The sequence below is a fragment of the Tyto alba genome, unplaced genomic scaffold (genome assembly GCF_018691265.1).
Source record: "Tyto alba isolate M040663 unplaced genomic scaffold, T.alba_DEE_v4.0 Super-Scaffold_48, whole genome shotgun sequence".
Classification (NCBI taxonomy): Eukaryota; Metazoa; Chordata; class Aves; order Strigiformes; family Tytonidae; genus Tyto; species Tyto alba.
In genome coordinates, this window is record NW_024881324.1 from 27359474 (window position 1) to 27386925 (window position 27452).

Here is a 27452-nt window from a genome sequence, read left to right on the forward strand (position 1 = left end):
GTAATGTGTCTGTTGATAATTCTCTTGCTGTAGTTTATATGTCAAGTCTTTCAGTAATTTCAATTGACTTTTTTTCAGCTGCTTTTCTAATGTGACAGACAAACAAATACTATAATTTCTCAGTTTCTTCCAACTCTGGTTCTACTCAGATGATGAGGATAAAAAGCAACAAGGCTTTCACACGGTGAAAGCATGCTCATTAAATTACATTACCCTTCTGCTATATTACCTCTTTCAACAGTACTGCATGAATGATTGTGATTGTAGAATCAAAGGCTCAAAGCTTTGTACATTTGGAAACCAAGATTATGTTTCTTTCCTAGAACACCATAAAAATCTAAACATAAGATTCAGTGGCTGATGGATAAATGATTTCTAACTTCATGGATTTAATGTGAGGTCTTCTTAAAACCAGGCATAGATTATATTCATTTTCTGTGCAAGAATCTGGCTGTAAGTGTAACTGACGTTGATCACAGTATTCAAGAGGAACATAAAATAGTTTCCCACAAAGTGCTGAAGCGACTTGTTCTGTATTTCATATACAGTAAAAATCTTTTACATGAGACACCAAAAGGCATGTAGAATAATAAAACACCAGTAGCAGTGCCTTCGTTGCTTAACTGCAGCAGGAAACATTCTTAGCACCCTTTGATATTTGCACATATTCTCTTCGGGGTGATCTTATTTCTGAACAGAAGAAAACATAAGTGAATGATTACTTGCCCAAACCAAGAAAGAGGATCGGGATTAGGAAAAGTTAACTGCTCAGCCTACTGTGTCCACAAAGAGTGGAACAAAGAATATATACTACAGGACTAAGAAGAATAATCTAGCAACTGAGTACATTTTATGGGGGTAAAGCCCTAGAGTGCTGCACATTAACAAAACTGATTGACTCAGCAAGTCACAGGTAATCCCCAGTGGTTTATGTTTTGACTTAAAAGGTTTGATTAGGGACATAAACCTGAGTAGCATTTCAAATATTTGAGTTCTGATTACCCTACTCTAAATAGGTTCATAGATCTCAATTGTGGTAGTAAATACACTATTTGTCATTGTTTAGGCTATGTTATTACAAACTCATAGAGCTTAATGACAGAATGAAACATTGGATCACACTGGCTGACCTCCTGTATATCCTATTACACCTGTCTTAATAATCTATAAGGCCCGAAGCTGTGAGTTTGTGTTATGTATAATATAGAAGCTTTTCCATGCACAAAGAATTCAGTTCACTTGGGCTCACCTTCTACACGAAAATCAGGGGTGTGGCATGTGCACCAGCTTCATCAGACTCACTGTAATCAAGCACTGGCGCACTCTTTGCAGTGCAGTCCCACGTCCTGATGAGCTCATGCTGTGAAATGACCCTTTATCACAACTCATTCTGTTTCACCACCTTTCACCTCTGTTGATCTGAATAACCTGTGTCGGAGGAAATTTACACTTGACAACTATATGTTTTTTCCAGAGAGGACATATTGGGTACAAGCTGTGCCTAGTTTCTGTTTTGAATTTGTCTGATGTCAGATTCTGCCCACTAGTACAGGTTTTTTCCCTTTTATTTCAGGACCCCATTAGTATTCGCTAATTTTTCCACAGTAAAAGTAGTTGTAATGTGAGCAAGTCGCCTTTCATTTTTCACCTGTGATATAGTGACAGTTCAAATTATTTAATAACCTTTTTCCCCAAACTACAGACTGGTTTTGCGGCTCTTGATCATCTTCAATTCTCAAAGCTCTTTTTAAAATACAAATACTGACGCTGGTTGTGTTATGTGACTACTACTTTCACTAAAGTTGCAGTCAGCAGTAATTTTAGCTTGCTACTACTGATCATCGCTCTCCCCTTTTTCTGTCCTTTTGGCGTAGTAGGACACCGAGAGCTACCGCTGAGCTTTTTGCGCTCTCCCCCAAGAGTGGTCTGATGTTCCGCATTAGCCAGATGCCTTAGGATGAAAATGCATCTTGTGTGAACCTGTCACTCAGTTTGCTCCGTACGGTGGACCGCTCTTCATTTTGTGTTCACCCGGCTTACGTGAAGTGAACAGCTTTCCCAGCCAGCGCGAGGAGCCAGCTGTCATCCAGCCACCACGTGCTACCCTGCTCATTTGACACCTCATTAGGGGAAGTGTGGGCAAAGGGACTTCACATGTACTAGCCATCGTGGCAGAACGTGCCTGCACCTACCTATCCTATACCATGCAAACATATCTATTGTTATCTTTTTGCCAGTTTTTGTTTCACCTGGTGTCGTGGTTTGAGCCTGGTCGGCAGCCAACCCCCGCAGGTGGTCACCCTCCCTTCCCCCTCCCCACCTGGGAACGGGGGAGGGAATTGCAGGGGTGAAGGGAGGCTCGCAGGCTGAGATAGGAACAGGTTAATAATGGCAATAAAACAAGAACAATGATGATGATAGGAAAAAAAAGAAATGTATAAACAGGCAACGCAGCATGCCATTGCTCCCCACCCGCTGACCAGTGCCCAGCTTGTTCCCAGCCAGCGACCCCGAAATACCAAGATCCTGCAATCACAATCCCAGAAGCGAGAGGGGGAGAGAGAGGGAGAGAGCCCCTTCCCGCCCACCCCTCCTCTATGCAGTGACCATGACGTTCCATGCTATGGAATATTTCACTGGCCAGTTTGGGGCTGGTGCTCTGGCCGTGCTCCCTCCCTGCTCCCTGTGCCCTTGTGCACGGGCAGGACACGGGCAGTCGGAGAGTCCTTGAAGTCTCAGCAGCAGCTGAAACCATCAGTGTGCTATCAGCATTCTTCCCATACCAAACCCAAAGCTAAATCCAAAACACAGCACTCTTCTAGTTCCCAAAAAGGAATATTAACTCTATTTCAGCCCAAACCAGGACACCCGGCTTTATTACAGCTGTCCAGACACTCAGTAAAAAGTTTAATGATGTGAGGCAGGGTAGCTTTGCAGTGGTTTCCTGGCAATTTGCTTAGGGAAAGAAAGTTCCCTGTTATTTCCAGAGATTTCGAGAAATCTCTGTCTCCCCTTAGCTGTTTCTCAGTTAGCTCTTTTTGGCCCAATAAAGTATGCATAAAACGATACTGTGTAGCACTGGACCCTTGGTTAGTATGTCCCATGGCACTAAACAAAATGCCTTACAGAGCTCTACGTTTATGAACAGCTTGGCAGTTATCTCCACTCCTGAAATTGTCATCTCCTTGAAGTACAAAATGACACCTGGGAAGGGATATATTCCATAAAACCCCCCTGACTTCTGTCCTTCAAGACCCAGCAGTGCACTCTCCTTACTTGCTCTATCACCAGTGTCACATTCAGTAGCCCATTCTGTCTGACTTTTTTGACAATGTGAAGGGGAAGTTTATTTTTGCTCTATATACTGTGGAATGATGGATTTGTTGCCCTTCGTATTAATGTTTTCTGATCCTTTCTTTTATTTTGCTAGGAAATTAATAAAAATAATAGAGAGATGGGAGACGGGATAAGAGATGTAACTTATTGGCAGGAACCTTGAAGTCCTCTTGTATGTGCTACTTAAGAATTGTTGTAGCTGTGTCGAGTACTGCAGCAAGCACCATAATGCCTCAGAAATATCCCGTGTGCATTTCTGGTTGCTTGATATCCAGCAGGCAGCTTGTAGCAGAATCAGTGCAGAAGCTATACAGGGGCATGAGAAGGCAGTTTGTCTCATGTGAAACTTTATGATGTAAAATCAATGCAGGTGATGAAGAGCATTCCCGTAACAGCTATTGGCTGCATAACATCCTTTCCTCCGTGTTGTCTGAGACATACGTTGCTTATGCTACAGGTGAGTGTCCCTCCTCATATGTAGATAAGTATCTCACCAGAGCAAAAGATAACCTACTTGAAGCAGACAAGTAGCTTATTCATCCAGAAAGGCTGACAGGAACCAGCTTCACAACATGCAGCTGTGGAAGGTACCAGCAGTAGAATGCTTGAATGGCAAAAGGGCACGTGTTGATCTTTACTTCAGCAAGATCCTTTGTAGTACCTACTACAGATGTTTTTATGATGTGGTCCATGTCATCTTTGGATAGTGCATGAAAAGCTGGAGGAGTCCATGCCTTACTTTCTTATCTCCTTTTCTAGCCAGGAGAAGCTGAATAGATTTGAATGTAGACAAGAACCTTTATAGAAAATCCCCTCTGTGAAGGACAATTCTGTACCGATACCTCTGTTAAAGATCTCTGTCAGCTAGTTCTTAATCAATAGCATGTGCATAAAGTGGGATTTGGCCTTTATAAAAAAAAAAATTCAATTTGCATTTGAAGTAAGTGCAATACATCAAGCATTTTCTTATGCCACCTTTTCCCACTCGGATCACAGTATTGTACTTTGTAGTGAAGGAAGATTAAGCACTTCTTTTGAACACTGGTTGGGAAGGGGTCCTTGTGTTTCAGCTCTAGATTAGTGTACCATCTGTCCTGGTAAAAAGTCTGAGAGTCATGCAGCAGCTGTGGCAAGATCAGCATCAGGGAAGAGTCACAACCAGATTGAGACAGACAGCTCATTATCCCAGCACAGCAGCAAATCCTTTCTCCAGCCTTGCTGAGGCAGCACAGAAAGGGAAGGGGAAGTGACAATCCCCTGGAATTTGGCTATTAACACCTTTCTGGACTTTATGAACCCCTATAAAGAAAAGGACTTACCTCAGAGGAACTTGCTCCCCTGGAGTGAGATGCTGATGAAATGCACTGAAGCTCTTCAGGAGCTTCTCTTTGTATAAGGTCTCATTTACACAACAGAAAGAATCTGTAGCCGATTGAGGTTCAGCAGCGTGCTGGTAAGCCACGCTGCGTGGCTGCAGCTGCAGGCACAGGCATACTCCCATCAGTGCTGCATCAGAAATGACACCTGAGACTGGGTGCTGGAAGGTGCCAACCGGGTGCTGACCAGAGTTTGGGCATTTCAGCCTCTGCTCTCCATCTAGTATAAGTGTAGCAGTCCCTCTGACTGGAGTCAGTTGCTAGCCATGTGTTACACTTGTGTAAACTTGATTAAAAGGAGAGTTTACATTTAAATGAATTTATCAGACCTCATTCCATTGTACATGAACAGGTGAAGAGACACTAATATTTACATGAAGGAATAAATGTATTTTCTCTTGGTAAAGGAAAGGCATCCAGCCTGTTCCATTTTTTCATAGGATAATTGCAATAAATTTAGAGCAAAATAGAATAGTCCTATGATGTTGAATGAAAGAAGCATAACTCGACAGTTAAATGTCCTCATTTGTGAGTCTGTTGTGTGATATTTATATCAATAATACATAAACATTGCAAATTTTGCAAGCTTATGAAAAATCCCTTCTTTGATAGAAGACAGTCGTACAGTATCAAGTGAGGTTTGAAATCCTTCTGTTGTCTGTATAGATGGTTGCTATTGCTTGTTTTGGCAAGTAAGGGAGGTGGAGGTGGTCCAAGTACTTGGAGCTATGTTCTGGGTCACTGAATATATTTCAGAGAAGCTTGGCCATAACTAAATATTATACTTGATTTTTCTTATTTACATAAATATAAGAAACATTGCTCCCCTGGGAGCAACCCCCTTCACTCACTCACTCACTCACTCACATGAAGCTTTGTTATGGATATTGGTCTTATGGTTTAGACAAGGAGTATGGTAGCACAGGAGTATCTGATACTCAGTCCTCATCCACAGAGAGGCAAATGGGAAACTGTGGGGTGGGCCAAAGAATTTGGAGTTTGTGCTTTTGGTCATGCCAAGCACCAATTTTTAGCTGAAGGACTAGGGATGAGGAAGTTAAACATATTTTTCACATATGTCATGGTTTTGTAATAAGCACAACACCTTCCTGTTCCTAATCTGGTGTAAATAGATTAAATTGTCCAAGGTAACCTGGCCAGTTTTCCGTGACGTGTCCAATCTATAAGACTAGCAGAGGAGTAGCCGTAACTTTTGTAGGTGATGGTGACAAGAGGCTGTGAGAAAAGAACCTCTCCTACAGGCACCACTGATTGTAAGAGGATGTCTGTCTGCTAAGACTGGGCTTGCACCAGATCATCCTTGTACCTCAGGCTCACCTTGTCCTATACATTACTCCTTTCTCAGACCCTGCTTCTTATACCATCTAGCTTATGATGGGATTGAATTGTTCTTCCTATGTATTTTCAAATGTGTGGCAGGTGGGGGCTTGTGTAACCACTAGAAAGTGTTTTCTGTGTGCTGTTATACTGCACCAGATCCGTTGTGTATTATGCTTACCTTTTGAACGAACTAGTGAAATCTGAACTCATCAGGAAGATAATTCAGCTATCTTTTTTCTTATCTACTGAATGACCTGTAGGACATGCATGCTGGAAATCAGACTGTCTTTACAATCTTTCTATATAATTCTGTAAAAATGACAAGCAAGTCTAACTCTTATATCTAGTGCAGGCACTTAGACTTTTTCATTTGGAGCAACAAGTATTTGCCAGATTAAAAAAAAAAAAAAAAGGCAGAAAAAAACCCAAACCAAACCAAACCCCATGAGGACATAAAGACAGAGTGACAACAGTTACCTAACTCCCTCATGCTGCCTCTGAACGACTGCCAATCTGTGGTACGTTCTGTAATCTGTCCTTCTCAAGCCACCGGGCATTAATTCTTTGCAAAATCTGCCAGTTTTCATTCTGAATATTTAAAAAAAATTCCTTTAAAAATATTTCTCATCATATTTTGCATCACAGTGGTTTCAAAAGTTGGATTCAAAACATGAGACACTCATCCTCCTCCCAGAGGGGCAGAGCTTTCTTCTGCCTTGTTTTAAGAAAAAACACTCAGCTGCTCCACCTGCCAGTCATCCTCTTCCAGGAGAAGGAGATATGGACACTCACAACAAAATGAGGTTGCTCTCTAAAAGCAAAAAGTAAGAACTTGAAGCTTTTCCACCTCTAACTTCTATGATCTGTCTCTTGCTGTTAACAAGGATGTAGTTCTCAAGACAGATAATAGCAAGCAAGGAACTGGACCAGCTTGGTTCTCAGTGCTGAACTTCCTGTGCTAAGGTAGCGAAATTATAGAGGGGTAAAAATAAAAAAAAGAAAAATAAAAGAAAAAAAAAGATACTGTTTGCTTATATTTCCTGATTGAGAGCAGATCTCAAAATACTGTTTTGGTAGAAACACCAGTGCAGCTTGTTCCTCAACCAGCTCGGCTTTTAAGGGTACTCCAGTTCCTACATTTAATATAATTTCTTTATCTCTACATATAGCAGTGGGAACACTGAGACAGGCTCTACATCATTCTCCTAAACTACAATCATCATTCTAAAAATGATTGTCGTTAATTTATAGTTGGTGCAAATTATCTCCTCTTCAGTACTATCCAGAGTAAATTTACTGTCGAGTTGCTTAAGGTGCAGAAACAAATTGCCTCCCCACTTTATCTGCACGGTATTGCTAATTAAGATGCCAAATACTCCCGTGGCCTCGGATTCAAGAACGCTCAGATAAGTTTTTAGAGACAGAGATGATGAACACCCAATAAACAAAGAAGACACAGATCTTGAATCACAAGGACTTACCCTGCAGCTTCTCCCAAGTACCCTTAATCTTTATCATTACGACATCAGTACACACTGTTCTGCTCTTACACTGCTCCCAATTGATCTCAGAGCTTTGCAAGAGATGTCATCTATAGTTGGTACTACCCTGAAGACTGAAAAATCAATGATCAGAGAAAAAGGGCCATCAATTATCAATCCATTTAGGTCCTGGAGACAAGTTAGTGATGTTTATTGGAGAAGACATCCTGAAGTCATTTAAAAATGACACCAGCTACTATCATTCCAGATGCTAAGAAAGCTAAACAGCTTTCTCTGATGACAGCTGTTCCCAAGGATAAAGAACTCCAAAAGCCAGATTAAAATAAATAAAGTAAGTACTCCTCTATTTCAGTCCAACTGTGCCTAGCAAACTAACATTATTATGTAAAAACTGCTTACTGACAGAATAAAGCATCTGCCTTTGTGAACAGATTTCAGTGTCCAGCTAAATAATAAAAAGCTAAATTTTCTGAAGTCTACCTAAGTTTTCATGAGGGACACTGGAAGTTTGGCCCTTACAATTCCTTATTTTCCCATATAATTTGCTATAATAATTGTAACGATGAAGGGCTTATGAAAAATTCTGAGAAGAACTCGGTGGAGGTTTTTCTCCTTTGAGGTCACAAACCTCTTAAAAGCAACTGAACATATGACATGCAAAGTCCTAGGAAGAATATCTGCCCAAATATTCCTGGTGGAAGCCCATCAAATGGCAGGTCCAGACAGCTACAGAGTACCTACATATATTCAGTGATAAGCAACCAGTTACGCTTTAAGAAAATAGTTTTTTTTTTTTTTTTTTTCCTTTTAAAAAGCCACCATCATTTACAAATGCAACTAATTTGTGATATAACCAAGATAGCCCAAGGTTGACATGCTGAAGAAAAGCGACAGTTTTCCCAAACCCTGTCTTCAGATATCGTATTTACTTTTTGTTTTGGGTTAGAATAATCATTAGTCAGACCCTAGAAGTCATCTCTTTTAGGTATTCTCATTAATTACAGATTCTTTTTGTGTCTTTTCTCATTCTTTTCATGGATGTCTTTCATTAATAGCATGTGGGAAAAAAAAAATAGCCTCTCATTATTGGATATCTGATTGATAGGAAACACCTTTGTAAATCAATGGAAAAAGTCTACCACTGATGATTAATTTCTCCAAAATAAAAATTAAAGTATTTTTTTCTGTCTTTGACTTGAGAAAACTGGACCGCCTTAGACTTGAGATGATATCATTGTTTTATTTTCTTCCCCTCTCTCTTTTTGTAAATCTTTGGGACACTTTTAAGCTTCCTTCAAGAAACTTCTATGCTGTGAGCCATTTCTTTCCCATAAAATATCTGTGATTCATCGGAAAGTAATATTCAAACTTTTCCCAGTGCTAAGGATGTTTACAGAAACTAGTTGTGCATATGGAGTTAATGCAGTTGTGTCTGTTCAATCACTTACTCAAAGCCGTAGCTTTCAGAATAACACCACAGCCCTTGAACTTCAGTTTTGTTACAAACAGCTGAATCAGATGAGAAACTGAACCAAATTGTCACTCACAGGAACTCAAATGGGCTGCAAATAGCGATTGCATACCTTCCAGAGGAGAGATTTCCAGTCCATCTGGACGGTCATCTGCAACCTCAAGATAAATCTGTCAGCCACAGATTTCAGCCTGTTTCAGACTGTTGCGCCACATGTCAGCTTGCACTTATGCAACGCCTGAAGCCAGACGTCACCCTTCCTCCGTTACAGAGCTGGCAGGGGCTGGTATATCAAACTGTGGAATGGCAAACAGCTACGTATGTCTCCTATCTCGGCTTAAACCGAGCGTGTTCTGAAAGATGCGCCTTTCTCCCCAAACCGCTGTTTCTGGTTTATACGAAGGGCTGCGCGCCGGGCCCGTCGGATGTTCCTTGCCATATGAGCCCAGATGGAGCTGACACATAAACATCTGGAAAGGCAAGGAAATCGAGGTAACCTGGAAGACGTTCTGTCCTCCTTTAAAGATTTCCATTGACCAGATGTTCCCAGACAATTCATCTCTAAGTCGTTATGTGAACAAGTATGGAAGACCTCATTCGTTATTTTCCCAACCAATGGCTGGTAACTGTATTCATATATATATATATATGTGTGTGTGTGTGTATTTCTTTTTCTTTTAAGGAGGCAGTCTCTTACCAGTCCCAAATGCTCTCTTTCATCACCCATCCTTGGATCAATGTTTTAACAGTGAATAAGTCCAGTTAAAGACCTATTCACAATCAAAAAGACCTCAGATTTTTTTTCTTGTTTTTTGTTTCTGCAGAAAGTGTCTGATTTCAGAATGCTTGTGAATATCAGGAATGAGGTCTCATGCATGAATTTCCTCTGATCCCTCACCCAGAGTATAAGAAAAAGCAGAAGGAATTAAACTATGTTGATCCTAATAGCCTCTACTTGTCTGAGGCAGTTGTACCAAATGGGGTTCTTGCAATTCATCTCAGCCTCTATAAACAAGAGAGGAATATTTTCTGTGTAACTGGAGATGAAATACATATAACCCTGGACCTTTAGTTCTTGAGAAATCCCAATCAATCCAGTGTGAATCAGGCCATGACAGTGACCACTTGATCAGGAAATAGCTATCAAGAAGAAACAGTCCCAAGGCGTAGAATAAGTGGGGTTTGTACCTCCCTCCTTAGGAGTCGAATCTTTCTTAACGCTCTAACAGTAAAGTTTCTGGAGAATTGTATGTGTTTAAGTGATGATACTTGCTGGAAAACCCATGCCTCCTAATTTCTCAACAGCTTTGTTTTTTTTTTTTTTTTTTCATAATTACTAGTATTCCTCTCTGAGATACAGAATACCTAATGTACATTTACTTTTATCAGTAAAAGGTATGTGTTTGCTTCTAGAAAATCCTAATCTTGGAGAAATAGGTTTCAGGGTTATGTCACTATATGAACAATCGTAAAGGGATCTGTATATGTGTAGGGGGAAGTATTACAGTCTGAGGAATAATAAAAAAGTGTAGGTAATAGAAGTTATATGCGACTGTGAACAGAAAAACTGGATTTCATGGCAGACATAATGAGTAAGATACAGGGGTAGGACACATTTTAAACAAAAGCCTGAACCTTCAGTGCATGCCCTCTAGATCCAGGCTACTGCAGTTCCTGCAGAATAAAGCTTATGGAGAGCACGGAGAACTGGGAGTATTGTGACAAAAAACTTGTGCAAATATAAATAGGCTCCTATTCAGTAGCATTGACTTGTTTAACCACTTCCTATACAAGGCATGTCGTGGTCACAGGTAAAAGACGGAATAAAAGTTGTGTAGGTAAGCTTAGACTCCTAGGTTTTGAAGACTGGGCTGAAACTACTAATGATTTAAAATATTGACCCTAAAATCAAGAATTAAAGAAAAATGTAGAATTCAGTACAAACAAACTACGTTAACTTTTTTTAACATAGAAAATGGACAAAGTCAGACTAGCAGAGTTGCCCAGAAGGCCTGAGTGATTGAAAACTTAATTGGCATCTGCTGCGCTAGGCTCTGTACTATATGAGAAAACAGGTGGGTCCTTCCAGGAGGAAGAGAGAAACTGACTTCACTAAAAAGGCCTTCACATTTATTTGCAAAGTGATGCTGTAAAACCTACTGAGGATATGCAGTCCAGGAAACATCTGGTTCTGTCCTTCTGACATATTTCATAAAGTCTGCCAACATCATTTATATATAATTATACTAGTTTTAGCAGAACTACTGCCTCTGCAACTCTAATGAGAACAAATATGTTGCAATGTTGGCAGATGTTTGTGCTTTTCTAAACTTCCTAAACTAAAATATTTGTGCAAGATCCTAGCTGAGGAATTTATTTGCTGGATTGGATCGGTTCAGCTTCCATATTATACAGTATAAGCATTAATTTTATTATTATTATTGTTCTTAGGACCCCCAAGCCCAGATCAAGCACTGACTACACATAACAGAGTATATGGTTCATCCATAATAAAGGGTAAAAAACTGAATGCAAACCAACATGTACAAAGAGATTGTGGGACAATGTCAATCCAACGTGCTTGTCTTCCACACAGTAGCAGATTAATCATTATCAGCTGGACGTTTTTGGCGGGGAGGGGTGTTTCTTTGGGCACTAGAGAGAAAAGGTGAGCATGAAGGGGGCACGGAAGAGACAAACCTAAAATTATGTATGTTTACAGGGAGATCCATGTAAGTTTGAGAGGTAGAGTTTTTGAACAAATAAGCAGATGGGCAATATGTGGAGTAATTAAAGCTTGAACCTCATCCCTGGATTATAAATGAAAAATTATTCATAGAATGAGAATAGCTGTCAATGTCTTCAAAAATGTATTTTTTGTTTATTGTGAGAGGAACTGTCAAAAACGCAAAGAGCTGCATGAGCTAATTGAACTGGTGGATTTTGAAGACAGTCTTGGCAGCAGTGTATAAATAGATATGCCTGGGACAAAAATGTCTTTGTCAGGGCCAAGACGTTACAGTAAGTGAGCTGTAAAATAGCGGTGACCTTAATGAGAATTGTAACAGCATGAGTGGACAAAAAAGGCCAAGTTTTAGAGATGGATCTGTGGGTATAGCAGAGTCTAAATTAAACCTGACATCCAGGTTATGGGTCTTTGAGACTGGAAGGACGGGAAGAGTCCTCTGAGAATCTGGAGGAAGCAGGGAAGAGATGGCTTGAAGGTGAGACCGAGAACTCTGAGCTCTGCTGAACTTGAGACGGCAGTTAGGGACGCCCATGGGCATGCCAGCGAGACATGTTTTCGGTAAGGAGAGTGGTCTGGAATGAAGTAGTGTCTGAGATCCTTCAGATAAAGATGATAATGGAGTTGGTAGGTGAGATGAAACCAGGAGAAAATCGGAAAGAGAGGAACAAGAGCTATTGGAAATGTGGAAAATGCGACCTATAAGGAAATGATGAAGGAATTAGGATTTTTTTCATCAAAAAAAAAAAAAAAAAAAAAAAGAAAACATGATTACTGTCTATATAAGCATTACAGGTAGCTGGAAAATGAAGAAAACTGACAGCTCTCCATCGCAATAAGGAAAAGAGGAGGTCTGTTTTTGTTTTTACAAGGGTTATTTAAGTAAAGGAGCACAAAAAACTTCACAACACTATGGGTAGTAATCCGTGAAGGCTGTGATGCCCCCTCCACTGCATTTTTTAGGATCAGATTCACATCTGCCAAGAAAAGCAGGTTCCCAGACTAGGTCCAGCTGACTTTGCCGAGGGCTGGAAAGATGGTCCTAATCATTTCTTTCAGTCTCTCCCAGGTTTACGTAAACTTGAAGGTCCACAAAAGATCCGGAAATGGGAGACCTAATGTGGGTTCTTCGCGCTTTAAAATGTTCATATACATCCAGTGTTATGTGTGTTGGTTTCACTGATATTTAACACTTTTGCACACCTAATATGATTTGAAAGGCTCGGCCATACTCATGAACTCCTGGGTCCGCTGACCTGTGGGCCAGTAAATGCTGGTTTGGCCGTCGCTCTCCCGAGGCCAGGGGTGGGCAGCTGCCAGCGCGGGGTGGCAGGACGCGTCTGCCCCCGCCTTGGCAGGAGCTGGTTTTAGCCGTGGCAGCGTTTGCCTGGAGCCTGTGTTGGCTCTGGGAGTGCCCGGGGCGGGGGGCTGGCACCCCTCTGCAGCCCCCCCCGGGGCTATCGGGGCTGGGCGAGGGCAGCCGGCGGCTCCCGAACTCCGCCTGGGCAGCCGGGAGAAGGAGGCAGGCTGTGATGGGAAAACTTATGAAAATAGCCCCCACGGGCACCCCGTGGAAGGTGTTCCCACTCACTAGTATTGACCTAGCCCTGCTGAAATACCCGGGATGCTGCCAAGTGGCTGTGACGCCCTTCCTTGCCCGAGGAAGCCAGAAGAGTTAGAGGGAAGTGAGAAGGGTGGTCCCGACACCAGAGAAAAGGGGCAGATTCTAGTAAGCTTTGTTGAATAGCAGTATTTTATGAGTATTATTATTAATGAGATTTTTCTGTGCTGTAAATATTGTTATTATTATAACTAGAGTAATAATAACGTCTGGTCGTGTTTTTACTAAAAGGTTAAGACACCAGCTAGGCTCACTGTAAATGCTTGGCTGCAGGTACATGGGGTGTTGCCTCTTGCCTGTAAGCATAATCCTTTCATGTGAAAGTTTGATGACTTCCTCTTGAGCAGAATTGCTTAATTTATTTGACGCCTTATTGTATTACAATTGATCGGATACCTGATGGATAGGATACAAAGTTTTAGTGCCATATTTCAAAGACAGGATATAGAAACTCTTTGAATATTTAAGAACGGTGACCCGGATATTGAGTATTTTCTGTGGTAGTGATATTTATGCAGAAAAATGTCTGTGTCCCATAACAGTGGTGTTAATAGCCTTTTAAATTAGCAGTAATGTGTAAATGGGTGGAGCCTTTACAGTACAAAGAATAACCTTGGTCAGCCAAACTGTTCTACAGAGGCCACGCTGAATTAAACTGATATAAGGAAATAACTTGTCTTAACATCCCAGCCCTGTCCTGTGGCTACTTGTTAAACAAAGTCTTTGCATACAGTATGCCCTCTCTTCTGCCTCCCAAGTAGCTACCTGTTCAGCTTTTTTCTTTAATCCCTGAATGAAAAGGAAGGAGATGCAGACAGCTATGAGCCCACTGTATGTACACGGGAAGCAATGACCCCGTCACACTTTCACACTCAGCATTAATTGAATCCCTGAAAATAGGAAATATCAGAAGAGATTCAGGAGCGTTGAAAGGATATTAGTCCCAGCTTTTTGTTTGTTTTCAACAATAATCTGGTTTCTTCTCATTTTTACAAATTTTTATGTTTCTTTTTGTTTGTAAAGATTTCCTCCAAATTTTTTCAATGTATTCAAAAGCCAGAGAGACCAATTACGTGAAGAAGTTCACTATTTTTTTTCCACAAAAAAAGTTATTCCTTCATCCACCTTTTTTTCTTCAACATGACCCCTCTTGTTAGTTTTCCTCATTTATGTCAGATAGTACTGAGGGGGAAATGGTATTTTCATATAAATTAACTTCGTCTTTTCCTTTTCCTTTTCCTTTTCCTTTTCCTTTTCCTTTTCCTTTTCCTTTTCCTTTTCCTTTTCCTTTTCCTTTTCCTTTTCCTTTTCCTTTTCCTTTTCCTTTTCGTTTTTTTCCCTTTTCTTTTTCTTTTCTACTTTTTCTTTTTATTTTTATTTTTTCTTTTTCTCTTTCTTTTTTTTTCTCTTTTTCTTTTTTTCTTTTTCTTTTTCTTTTTCTTTTTCTTTTTCTTTTTCTTTTTCTTTTTCTTTTTCTTTTTCTTTTTCTTTTTCTTTTTCTTTTTCTTTTTCTTTTTCTTTTTCTTTTTCTTTTTTTTTTTTTCTTTTTCTTTTTTTTTTCTTTATTTTCTTCTTTTAATTATTTTTCTTTTTCTTCTTCCTCTTCTTCATCTTCTTCTTCTTCTTGTTACTATTATTATTATCATCATCTTTGTTGAAATGAGGAATATAAATTATGTGGAAATGCTGTCTAACCTATTATCTAGGAGATCTGTGCAGCTGAAGTTTTAATCTTTTTAGCACGTCTTGGCCAAAAGCATTAAACCATGTGTTGCTTATATGTTTTAAATTGTGGCCAGTTATAGCTGTAGCTAGAAGCTGAAATGAGTCGCACTGATACAAGATGTGAGCTACTCTGGCACTGTGCATTCACACTCAGTGGTTTTCGTTGGTACAGTTCTGTCATTGTGCCTGCAGTTCCTAAGAAACCACAGCAGAGCTCTAGAAATAACCAGACTCACTATCTGACCATTGTTTTAAACACTCGAATGCCAGTCGTATTTTTGGCTTGTATTTTTTGGTCACAAGATCAAGCTCAAAAAGTTCTTGTCAGTATTCATCTCTGAATCCTAAACTTATGGCCCAAGATTATGATTTTGAACTGAATAGGTAATAATATCTTAGACTCTGATGCTGTTCATCAAGGAAATACTCCAAGCTGTAGAAAATTGTTTGGAAAACAAACCCCTCTGTGTAAAGGTGGTAATCCTGACGTTTTCTGTGTGTTTTTTTCAACTTAATCAAAGATCAGGGTGGAATGCTCTCTAGGTTTGTAGGTGCATCATTTTGTTGCTTTTTGTTCAGGTGCTTGCATTGCTAATTTTAGCATTTCTGTTTAATACAATCTGATGAAAATTCATCTGTTATTCTTCATGCAAGAGGCACTTGAGCACATGCTGATGACACTTAGTTATTTTGGGTAACAAAGATGAAGAGCGACTACAAATTCTGCAGAATGACCTCAGAACAGTGTGAGCAGATGATAAGAGGGGACATGAAATTTCACGTCTGTAAGTGTAACGGGATGCACACAGAAGGAAACAACCCTAACTTCGCAGGAGCAGTGATGGATTCTGAACTTGCTGTTGTCATTCTGGAACAAGATTCTGGAGTTGCAATAGCTGCTTTTGTGAAAACATCATCTCAGCTCTCAGTGGTGGTCAAAAATAGAAATGAACGTTAAGAATTAGTAGATGAGGATAGAGAGAAACCCAGAGAACCTCGAATTGCTTCTACATGAGGTTTAATGCTATATAAATCTATAGCAAGCCTAAGCCTAAAATGCTGTTTGCAGTTCTGATTTCTCCTGTCTCAAAAAGAATATAGTAGACGTGGTAAGGATACAAAAAAGCGGTGGCAAGGTGATCAGCCCCTCTGATATCTCTTCTTCATGTGAACTGTATAAATTAAGCGAGGCACCTCCACCTGCAAGAGACTGAGAAGACAGAAAATTGAGATTCAAAGAATTGTGTGAGGTCTGGAGAAGGCTGTCTGTTGGAAATGACTAGTCACTGTGTCTTATCATACAATGAGAAGGGAAACTAGGTGGGAAGATGTTCAAAGCAAAAGGAATTGTGCCTTTTCAAACCACACCTCAGCTGTGACATTCCCCACCCTAGGATGTTGTGCATGCATGAAGTCTGCGGTGGAATAAACTATGGAAACATGGGTCTGTGAAGGACTATATAAATGTACTAAGATCCTGTATTGCTGGACATCTGTAAGTCATAAATCGCTGACAGCCAGCTCTATGTTTGCCTCGCTAAACTCCTTCTTAGGCATTTAATATGGGTGAGCATCAGAGGGAGGATACTTAGGCTAGATGGACTATTGCCCTAATTCCAGCTCTTACACTAAAGAATATGAGCACTCTGAGTGGAGGCTCTAACTGAATACTGTTTGGGAAAGTATGGGTGGATTGCAGGCGTAGTACTGAGAAAACATTTTATTATTTGGTTGACACAATGAAGGGTGACATATTTTTTCCTTTCCCCTTTTCCTTACCCTTCACTTTTTTTTTTGGTATCTTACTGGTTTTCCTCCTCTGCTTGCTTTTAATCTCTGCTTCTCTTTAATTCCTTTTTCCTCTGTACCAAGCAATCCTCCAGCCCTAAACACAAAACAGAACTAAGCACCCACACTAGTGAATGTACTGTGTGACGCGTTTCCAGCTTCCCTTCTTTGTTCTTGGTTTTCTAGTGCGGAGCTGAGCTGAGCTTAGCCTTGAGTCTGTGATCGTCCATCTGCCAGACAGGATCGGGGGATGCTGTAGGGGGAAATGTATAGGGAGTTACAATTCTCGTTTAATGCTGTTCTCTGTTATTACTATTTGCAGAAGGACTTGCAGCCCGTTGTACACTCGTTCACCTGGTGTTTAGGAGATCAGCTCCTGGGCTGCAAGGAGATCACCCCCGCGGGCTCCTGGGGGCGTCAGCCTTGTTTGCACCGGGCTGCTCCGCTTCCACCGTGCTTTCAGTCTTACGATGACAATAACAAACCTGGGGAGGGATAAAAGTTTTTCTCTTTTGATCCAGACACTGGTACGAGGCTCTTGGGTTTTTCCAGGATGAAGGTTTTCTAATAAGGTCACCTTGAACTGAACTAACACAAGCAAGCAGGACCTTGACGGATTTTCAGAAGCGGTGTACCACTTCCTTTTAAGTGGGTGGAATTGCAGTTGGCCTATGGCAAGCTCTGTTGGAAATCCAATATTTAATTCTTGTTATGCTCTCATTATTCTTTTGAGAGAGTGTTTTAAGTGATATATACACACATAGCACAACATTTCTCCCTGCTCTAATCTGAAATAATCAAAAGAACTTTGGTAAAAGATAGGAAATGTTTTTGAAATGAAACATGAGACGTTAATTTGGCCTCCACTCTTTTGCCTTGGCATTGAAGTAGTAATTCATTGGCAAGTTGAAACATTCCCTTTTAGCTCCCGTTGACCCAAACTAGTTTGAGCCCACAAACCATCAGTCTTCATTCATTTACCCTTCTTTCCTTGAGGCCATTGCTATTGATTTTATAACAAGCAGGGTCTGGTATCGTCAAACCCAGCTGTACACATGCTGAGTGATTGCTGTGACATAACAAATGACATTTTCCACAGGCTTTAGTCAAATGTGTTTTCATTTATAATCTTACCAGAAAAAAAACAGTCAGCAGGACTTGTTCGTTCCTTCAGCACTTTAATTTCAGTTACAGGGCAGGAGTTGTTAAGAAAAAGGTGAAAATAAATACCATGAAAAGACCTGTGTTTTTCAAGTAGTTAATATCTGATAAACCAAATGCACCCTTAAGGATGTTTTAATTAGATATAGTTAGACACTCCGTTCCTAGGTCCTGGCAGTGTTATGGGATTCTCAGATCTCTATATATGACCATACTATCTGAACACCTATGGCTTTCTCCCCAGCAAGTTTTAAGAGTTTACCTGTAACTGTCTCCCCAGAAAATCACAGTGTGTAAATTTCGATCAGAGGGACTGTTACAATTTTTTTTTTTTTTTTTTTTTTCATATATATAACAGTAACGCCCATCGGTAGATCCAAGCCAAACCAGAGTCCTGTTGTGCTAACCACCGAGTAAATGCACAGAGGGAGAAACTCTTCCGGGGATGACAGTGCAGCATCAGCAGTAACCAGTGTTGTTGTGCTCTTAAATAGATCAAAAACCTGTACTCTTGGTGTTACATAGTTATCAAACATAGGATATATGGTAGTTACCTGTATTTTTGAATGAGTGCTCTGAAGTTAAGAACCGAAAGGAAAGCTATCATTTAAAATGAAAAGACACAATTCTGGTTTTCCTTCATGATCTCAACTAACAAATCCAGAAAATATTTTGCCACCCTCTAAATATTCCCTTGCCGATTTTTTCAGTTGCATTCGCTTTCCCGAATACACATTTGAATTTTGTTTTGTGCATTTCTTCATAAAGAGTTCCAAGCAGGATGTAATTTATTCAGTCTTAAAGGTTACTTTTTCACGGTGTGTCACTTTTAAGACTTGCAGTGTACTGCAAGATGTCACTAAATACAGAAGGAACTTTGAGCTTTATTTTATTGACAGTATCTATTAGTTTTCATCTAATTAAAAATCCCATTGGTGTGCAAGAAAATATAGGCACTTAATTGCCTTAAAATGCTTTGGGTTGTATCAACCTAGAAATTATATAACCCATTCTTGCTCCCACTAAAGTTAGAAAAATACCTTTGCCAAGGATTTGCTGTTGGCCAAACCTTCAAAACGTTTACAGATGCTCTTACTGCATCTAGTGAGGAAGAAAGATCCCACCGAGTCAGCCAAGTGGCAGACTCTTCCTGACAATCTGCTGTGAAGAGTCTCCAGAAATTCCTGATGGCAGCTCCACGTCTGCTGACCCCGGGAATGTCAACCATTAAACGCTGAGCAGAAGTGTTTGCGAGTTATGTTAATCTTGTCATTTCCTCGGCTGTTGCAAAATAGAATTATTCAAACAGCAGTATTCTATCCGTGCGCATTGCTTTTGGTCACAGCAGCAGAATGAAAGCATTTATGACCATAAAGAACTTTTCCAGTTCATATACTTTTTGCCTCAAACAGTAGAACATCTCTCCAGTTCCCTCTCTAAAAGATAAAAACTAACGACATGAATAGTTTAGAAAACTAACAGTTAATACCTCTGAACCAAACCTGAGTTCCTACATCGAACTCCCTGAACCAGTAAAAAGGCAACAAAATCGACCATCTGATAGGTCTTTTGGAGCTACTCTGCTTAGTTCCTCCAAGTGAGATGACTTACTGCGGCCACTTTTTAAAAAGAAGAGTATCTAAATGTGGCTATCCTAGACAAATATCTAGGCTTTGTTGCCCCGCATTTTATAATATCACTTCACAAATCAGAAAAAGGAAAATCAGGTGAATTAAACATTCAAAGAGCAAAGATGATTATAGAACATGTTTATTTGCTGCTTTTTCATTACGCTTTGGGTATACGTGCAAATATTTGCTTTGTTGCTCTAATTTGAAAAAAAACTTATATATCAAATAAAAAAGCAAACAAACAACCAAACAACAACACAACAATGAAGCTGTCTTATGAAAACACAATGTCAGGATTTTAAAAGCTTCAGTTTTTATCCTGGTTGCCTACAAGGACGATTAAGCTACCAGTCAATCTCTAGTAGTCTTTGAAATCACTGGATAACCCCACCCGGCGCCCAGAGCACATTTTTTTTTTTTGCCCCTGCCAGCTTCCCAGAGGCAGCGTGCGGGGGGGCAGCTGGCGCTCAGCAGCCTGGTCCATCACAGCCGTGCCCGGCCCGGGGGGGCCGGCCGGGATGGGAGGGCAGGGGGCCGGGGGGCCATGGGGAAGGCAGCAAGAAGGGGGGGTGTGGAGCAGCACAGTTCGCACCTTCTCCGGCATATGGCAAGCGGGAGGAGCCGCGGGTTTCAGACGCGAGGCACAGCCCGGCGAGAGCAGGCTTCGGGAGGTCTTGTCACAGAGCTGCTTGTTTCCGTGTGCAGCTGCGACAACACTGCATTTCCTTCTGTCTCAGGCAGAAACCACTAGGTAAAACTCTCCCAGAACCTGATGCTAATGAATACGTGTCAGATTTTCTTTTTTTTTTTTTTTGCGAGCTGATTTATCATGCTACAAACAGCAGCTGTCAATCACCTACAACGTTGAGACATTGCTCCCTTCTCTCCTATCTGTACACACTTTGGAACAAACACGTCTCTTCCTTTGTGCTAGTTATCCGCTCTTACCAAGCACTCAGAATGAATGGCTTTGGGGAGATTTTTCTTCAGAGAAGTCCTTAACTTTAGGACTAGTTCCTATCTTGCAGTCCAAGTTGCTGTGTCCTTGGGGCATACATAGCCTATTTCTGTGAAAATTCAAGAATGTTGGCAGGCATGGAGGCTTTGGAATGCAGTTGGATGAATGTTATTTTTTCCTCCTTTTTTCTTGAGATAATTCAACTTTTTTTCCACTCGTTGACTGAACCGTATTACTAACACTCCCTTTTTGATAGTAGAAGGAATTGATTATTAGAATAAGAAAGATAGCGTTAGCCATGTGGCTCTTATGTATGTCTTCCTTCACTCACTCTTGTCTTTTAAATTAGAATCTCTGTCCACAGTTGCCAAACCCGATTAAAATCTGACACTTTTATGCAAACTATTTAATTAACAGTTTTGTCATGCTAGAACTACTTTTAAAATTTTAGCCTGTAAAGTCTTTGTAAACATATGGCTGATGAGAGAACCACCAGTGAACAGTCTTATCTTGTTTATACAGCACCATCAGGGCACACAGCAACCCCTCTGCAAACCCTCAGCTTCTGCTCTGGCTTGAGAACAGCTGCTGGAGACAAGAGCTGCTCGAGGCATGGGGACATTACCGTCTCGGCCTCCTTTGGTATCTTCTGGTAGCATTTAAAGCGTGATGGTGGACTTACAAGGTTAATATTGGTTTCAGTTTCCTTCCTCTCGCCTGGTCTCTTCAATGAACACCCAAGTCTCATTACATAGCAAAAAACCTTAGTTATCTAAGTGGAGCTGAACCTAACTGCAAAAAAAAAAAAGTGGGTCTTGCTCTTTGATAGCATGTCCTGACATCCCTCCTACTGCTAAGTGGTTTGCAGTGAGGCTTGTTTTGTGAAACTTTAGGTTTTGAAAAGCAAATTCTGGCGTCTTAGACCTGACTTGGGCTAGGTGTTCCCTTCTTCAGCAAAATCTCTTAGATGTTTTCCTGTGTTCAGCCAAATAATTAACATACAATATTTTTAGTAAAGCAGTTTTTATTAAGTAAAATACAAAGAAAAACAATAAAAGCATTTTGAATACAGTACTGATTTAAATAATTTCAATAATTACAAGTGTTTCAGGCTATGGAAAGCAATAAAAGGGATAAAAATTTAATAACTGAACTTATACTAAACATCTGACATTGGCAGAATGCTAAGGGCGATAAGTCAAACACTCAAATGTTAGGTAATACTAGAATTAGGATCACCAAGTGTGTATTAATTCCATCGTCATGTAATGCTACTGCTTTCTACTCTTGCTCATCAAAGAACCTCATCCTTCTTATACCCTGAACTGAGAAAGTCACAATGCAGGCTGAATTATGCATATTTGAATGAAAAAGCGACTTACAGTAGAAGATACCTATACGCTTTTAAATGGACTGCCTGCAATAGAGAGATGAACTGCACTTTGCCGGCAAAGTTCACAGCTGTCTGGGAAAAGGTGGGATCCCTTTGGTTGGAGCATCACTTTGGGACAGAGCACTGCATGAAGGCTAAAGCTATGACTGCAGAGAGTTCAGCTCAGCACAGGTTTTGCACAGATTTTTGGTGCTACTTACAGGTGGCTTCTGAAAACATAAAAAAAAAAAAAAAAAAAAGGTGACACTTGTGGGAGGGATTTGGGACAGTGATCAGGTTACAGACAGGGGTATTAACCACAGCACGATGTGAGACCAATATCCACTGCCCCTGATTCACAGCCCACAGCATCTGCTCTTGTAAATGACACTCGGTAGGGCAATCTCCCTCACGTATGCCTAAAATTTACAGGTTTGGCCTTGAACGGAGACAGGCAGAACAGGGCTAAATCCACAGCTGCCAACTGAGGTGCACAGAAATTTTGCAGGGCCTCGGGCTGGGCTTCTTTTCAGGGCTAGGCTGGTGTAGGTGCCTCCTTACACTCCTGGTGCTCTAGGCTGCTGGGAGTTAGAGGAGCGATGGGACCCTAGAGCAGGCTGTGAGAGGGGTGCTTCAGTATCCCAGTAAAATCAGCAAAGTAAATTAATTCAGAAGGTGTTTAATGGTTTTTTTTTTTTTTTTTTTTTTTTTTTTTTGGCTGTTTCTAGTTTCTCAGCGATAAATGCTCATCAGTTTTATTTAATTGTCTCTTTTGTCTTTGCCTAGCACTACTTCTCTAGCCACTTTCAAATTGTTAGGCATTTTGGTTTTTAACAATTCTAGACTAAAAAGACTGCTTGTAAATAACCAGTTTTTTTTCCTAACGGACAACTGAACACAGCGTATCAGCAGCTGAGGGAATATCACCTTGTAGCTTTTATTGCAACTACCAAATGATCTGAGCTGGTAGGGAATGTGTGGCTGAAAAAAACGAATGTACTGTAATACACCACGCATCTCGTTAAGCTCCTGACTGTCTTACTTCCTATGTAAACCCTCCTGACAAGTACTTCTAGCTTATTCTGTTCATTGTGAGCCTTAGAGAGTGGAAGGGCAGAGGGTGAGTGATATCTTGGTCACACAAATATGCTGTCTGCGTTTAAACAGAGGGGTAGGTGAGCTCTCATTAAAGGCAGTCAGTGAATCTATAGGGAAACCCTTTCCCGGTCAGTCTTTCTTTGTTTCTGTCGATTTAATTTACATGCAATTTTTAGTGGATTTAAGATATGCTCAAAGTAAACCAAAACTGTTCACACAGGAGTTTGCTCTAATTTAGTTAAATCACTTTTTAGAAGTGACTTTAGGGGGCTGGCTTATTTACTGCCCAATTCTTGTGCGTGGACAACTCCCCCGTCACTTCCCACGCTGTACGCCTCGCTGCCTGCTCCGTCTGCCTTCACGGGGGGAATGTGATTTCGGGCTCCCGTCGCTAGACCAGTGTCACAGAAATGTTGCCCAAGTATGAGGGCTACACAGCTGGTTAAGATTTCCTCTAAAAACTGGGATGGTCTAATTCTGTGAAGGCAGGAGCTACGCCAAGTATTGTCTCTACCCACATGGCCCCCAAAAAGGCAAGCACCAAAGCCTGAAGTCCAGAAAAACTCTATATCCTCCGCTTTAGACCATTTACCAGTGGTAAGGTCATCTATATGTACTCTTTATCCAAATCCCACTAGTACTGCTGAGTGATGCAGTAACACAGGAATCCAATACTAATGAGTAGGGACCTGCAGACAGAGAGAAGCAGCTAATGGATTACTAATTCATACTCCTTACTTTAAGGAGGCGTCTTGGGGCTAACAACCAAAAAATTAAAACTTAAATTAGTCTATAGAAGAAAGTTGTGTAAGGCAGCAGAATATATTATCATCCAAAGTAGAGGAAAAAAGCATGCTAATATTTTTATTATGAATTAATTTCAAAATCCCTGAATCTAGATTCAAATGTAATAGGACTTATGTCTTGGGTTCGTAACTTTCCATCGTTTCAGTCCAAATTCTGACCTATTTAAGAGACCACAGTTATTAATATTTCCTATTATTCCTGCTCCTCAAACTTTTCAACTGGATTTCTCCAAGGTGTTCTTTGTTCTCACTCCTACTTTCCTCTTCATTTTGAAAGTATCAGTTCTGGGAAGTGGCTGAAAGACAGAAAAACACACACATAAAAAATTTTTGACTGCAGGTATCCATTGTAAAATATTCCTTTTTTCCTGGAGGAGAGATGAAGGTGAATCAGGAAATGGATGGCTTTTTCAGATCACATGAATCAGTACCCCAGAATTCATCATTTTCACCACATATCTGACTGCTTTTAGGGACTTGAAGTCAGGCGGCCCTTGTTTAAGGCTCATATAACGACTTCTTTAACTGCCTTATCTGTCAGAAACTTTCATGAAAAGAAAGAGGCAATTACTAAAAATCAGCTCACACATTTATAAATGCAAGTGAACATCTATTTATATTATATAGTTGTGTCAAAAATATCACCTTAAGCATTCATAATGTTACACCATTTTGTTTATAAACAGCCTAAATCATACAAATATCGTAAAAAATACTACTTTATTCTCTCTTTTGATTGCAAATGGTAAATATAAACTCATCAGATTGAACATCTAGCTCTCAAAAGCCAAGTAATTTAGAATCTCATCTCACTGTTCCTAATTCATAGATATTACAGGTACTAGTCCGTGTTTAAATGTTTTAAATACAGCACAGAACGCGAGACAATAGTTTGACTGAAAACAGGAGAGAGTTTGTACCTCTGGCAGGTATTTCCCTGTGATTTAAAGCAAGCGTTACAATGGTGGCTTTTGCTAAGATAATTTAAAGTTTCGCTCAGTCTGAACTTGTCTTGTGTTTGACACTGGGGTTCGCGCTCCTGTGCTATAGCCTTGCATGTCCTGCTTTTTAACTGTACATTCCCCACGGGAACCAGCCGAGGGTGACACCCAGATATGGCAGATTCACGATGATCCACCCGTGGAAGATGACTTTGCTCAGTGCAGGAGGGAACGCTGAGGACTCACACAACTCAGATGCGCCAGACCAGATACTTTCCTGAATCAAAATGGGAAGGAAGGAAGAAACAGCGATGTCGACCTGATGAATAGGTCACATAAGGAAGGCCGACCGCACAAACTCTGTTCTTCAGCATTGGTTCTGGAAAGGGAGCCTGTTCACATGGTCTGCTCTGGAACGGTCACCAGGATGGTTACTCCTGAGTCGTAGGTGGTGTGGTTTTAAAAACAAAAAGCAGGCAATTGACTGTGAGATTGTAAAGTTTTCCTCTGCATGTTTCTCATGAAGTAAACAAAAGCAACTGATATTTTCAGTGGAGTGAAAAAAACAAAATGCAATGAAGATAAAGCCTTTGAGCTCTGTCATTGTGAAGCAAGTGAGGTCTCTTCATAGAATCATAGACTAGTTTGGGGTGGAAGGGACCTTTAAAGGCCATCTAGTCCAACCCTCCTGCACTGAACAGGGAGATCTTTCACTAGATCAGGCTGCTCAGAGCTCCATCCAACCTGACCTTGAATGTTTCCAGGGAGGGGGCATCCACCACCTCTCTGGGCAACTTGTTCCCATGTCTCACCACCCTCACTGGGAAACATTTCTTCCTTATATCAAGTCGGAATCTACTCTCTTTCAGTTTAAAACCATTACCCCTTGTCCTAATGCTACAGGCCCTACTAAAAAGTCTGTCCCCATCTTTCTTAGAAGCCCCCTTTAATTACTGACAGGCTGCACTAAGGGCTCCCCGGAGCCTTCTCTTCTCCAGGCTGAACCCCCCCAACTCTCTCAGCCCGGCCCCCCAGGGGAGCTGCTCCAGCCCCCCCAGCATCTCCGTGGCTCCTCTGGCCCCGCTCGAGCAGCTCCGGGTCCTTCTGCTGTTGGGGGCCCCCGAGCTGGCCCCAGCACTGCAGGGGGGTCTCCCCAGAGCGGAGCAGAGGGGGACAATCCCCCCCCTGGCCCTGCTGCCCCCCCTGCTCTGGCTGCAGCCCAGGGCACGGGTGGGTTCTGGGCTGCCAGCGCACGGGGCTGCCTCACGGGCAGTTTTCCATCCACCAGTAACCCGCAGTCCTTCCCAGCAGGGCTGTCCTCAATATTTTTTTCCTGTGACAGAAACATAGCTCAAGGTTCAGTTTTACCAAAGTTAAGTCTTCCCCCTTTTTTTTTTTTTTTTTTATTTTTTCCTTTTAGCCTAACTTAAACTTCAGGCTTACAGTATCTGACTTTGTTTTTCTAAATGGTGAAAGACAGACGTTATTACCCAAGGTGCTTTTGATGGGTAATGTGAAGACAGGCCTTCCCTTACACCACGGTTTCCCACCTAAACAGATGGAAATCCACCCCCTTCCCTGCTTTCTAACACTCCTTATATCCTGCCACCACAGGGAGGAGCTGAAATCTGGCTTTCCACCAAACTGGCCCAAAGCCTGAAGGTGCTGGGCAGCCTTTCCTCTTCCAACTGCAGCACCTCTCTGCTTTCACATGCTGCAATCCCTTAACATGCTAGGCTCTATTTTGTTGCAAGAAAGGATCCAGAATTAGTAACAGTGAGAAACAAAATAACAGGAAAATACAGGGCAGAGGAGGAGGTGATCGGTACTGGAAGGAAGGCTGGATGGAATTGGGACTTGGTCCTGTTAGGGTTTTCTTTCCTTCCTTAAATCAGAGAGCAGAGCTTCTCCTGCATCTTTCTCACCTACTCGCAGCATAATACTTCTAGACTCTGTTAGGATAGCCTTATTTATTTTGGTTATAGTAATACATAGAGACTTAATGGGATCGAGACACCACTGTGCAAAGTACCTGTCCAGACCCCAAAACTGTCAGCCGCTACTTGCAAGAGTATGTTTGGGTATTGCTTTGCCTAAAATTGCTCATTTCACTCAAATAATCCTATTTAACTCTGCATTTAGACATAGCACAGACTATCAGGGAACATTAAATAATGTTACATTCTGTAGCTTTATTTCAAACATCGGTTAATCTCACGGCCCGTTTCATATATTTTTGCCCATGAGCTTCTCAAAATAAAATAAAATGAAATAGAATTAATCATTGACATCATTACTGTTCTTCCATGAGACTGGTAGTTAGCTATAAAGCACAGGACTTAAAACCTCTGGGAATGATATAGAGAAAGTATGATTCAAGTGGAATTTTTCTTAGGATGTAACATATATCATTAATCCAGTACCATACAAAGCTATAAATGTTGTGGGATTTGGGGTTTTGTTTTATATATATACCCGTTGCTTCATAGCTAAACTGCAGAGGAATTGCTAGGTGCTAAAACGTACATCACTCCAGGTGTTAAAATTTTGATTTTTTTTTTACTGGTAGTTGATGTTGC

At 40.9% G+C, this 27452-nt stretch overlaps 1 protein-coding gene and 1 non-coding gene across 3 annotated transcripts in view; one reads left to right on the forward strand and one right to left on the reverse strand.

Annotated features, from left to right (window-relative positions):
- SEMA5A (semaphorin 5A) overlaps window positions 1-27452 on the forward strand; it is a 498071-nt gene that overhangs the window by 132463 nt on the left and 338156 nt on the right. The gene's annotated exons all lie outside the window — the stretch shown is intronic.
- Window positions 24317-24385, reverse strand: LOC116960754. The gene has a single exon (XR_004406548.1). It is a non-coding gene; the product is annotated as a small nucleolar RNA SNORD123 (small nucleolar RNA).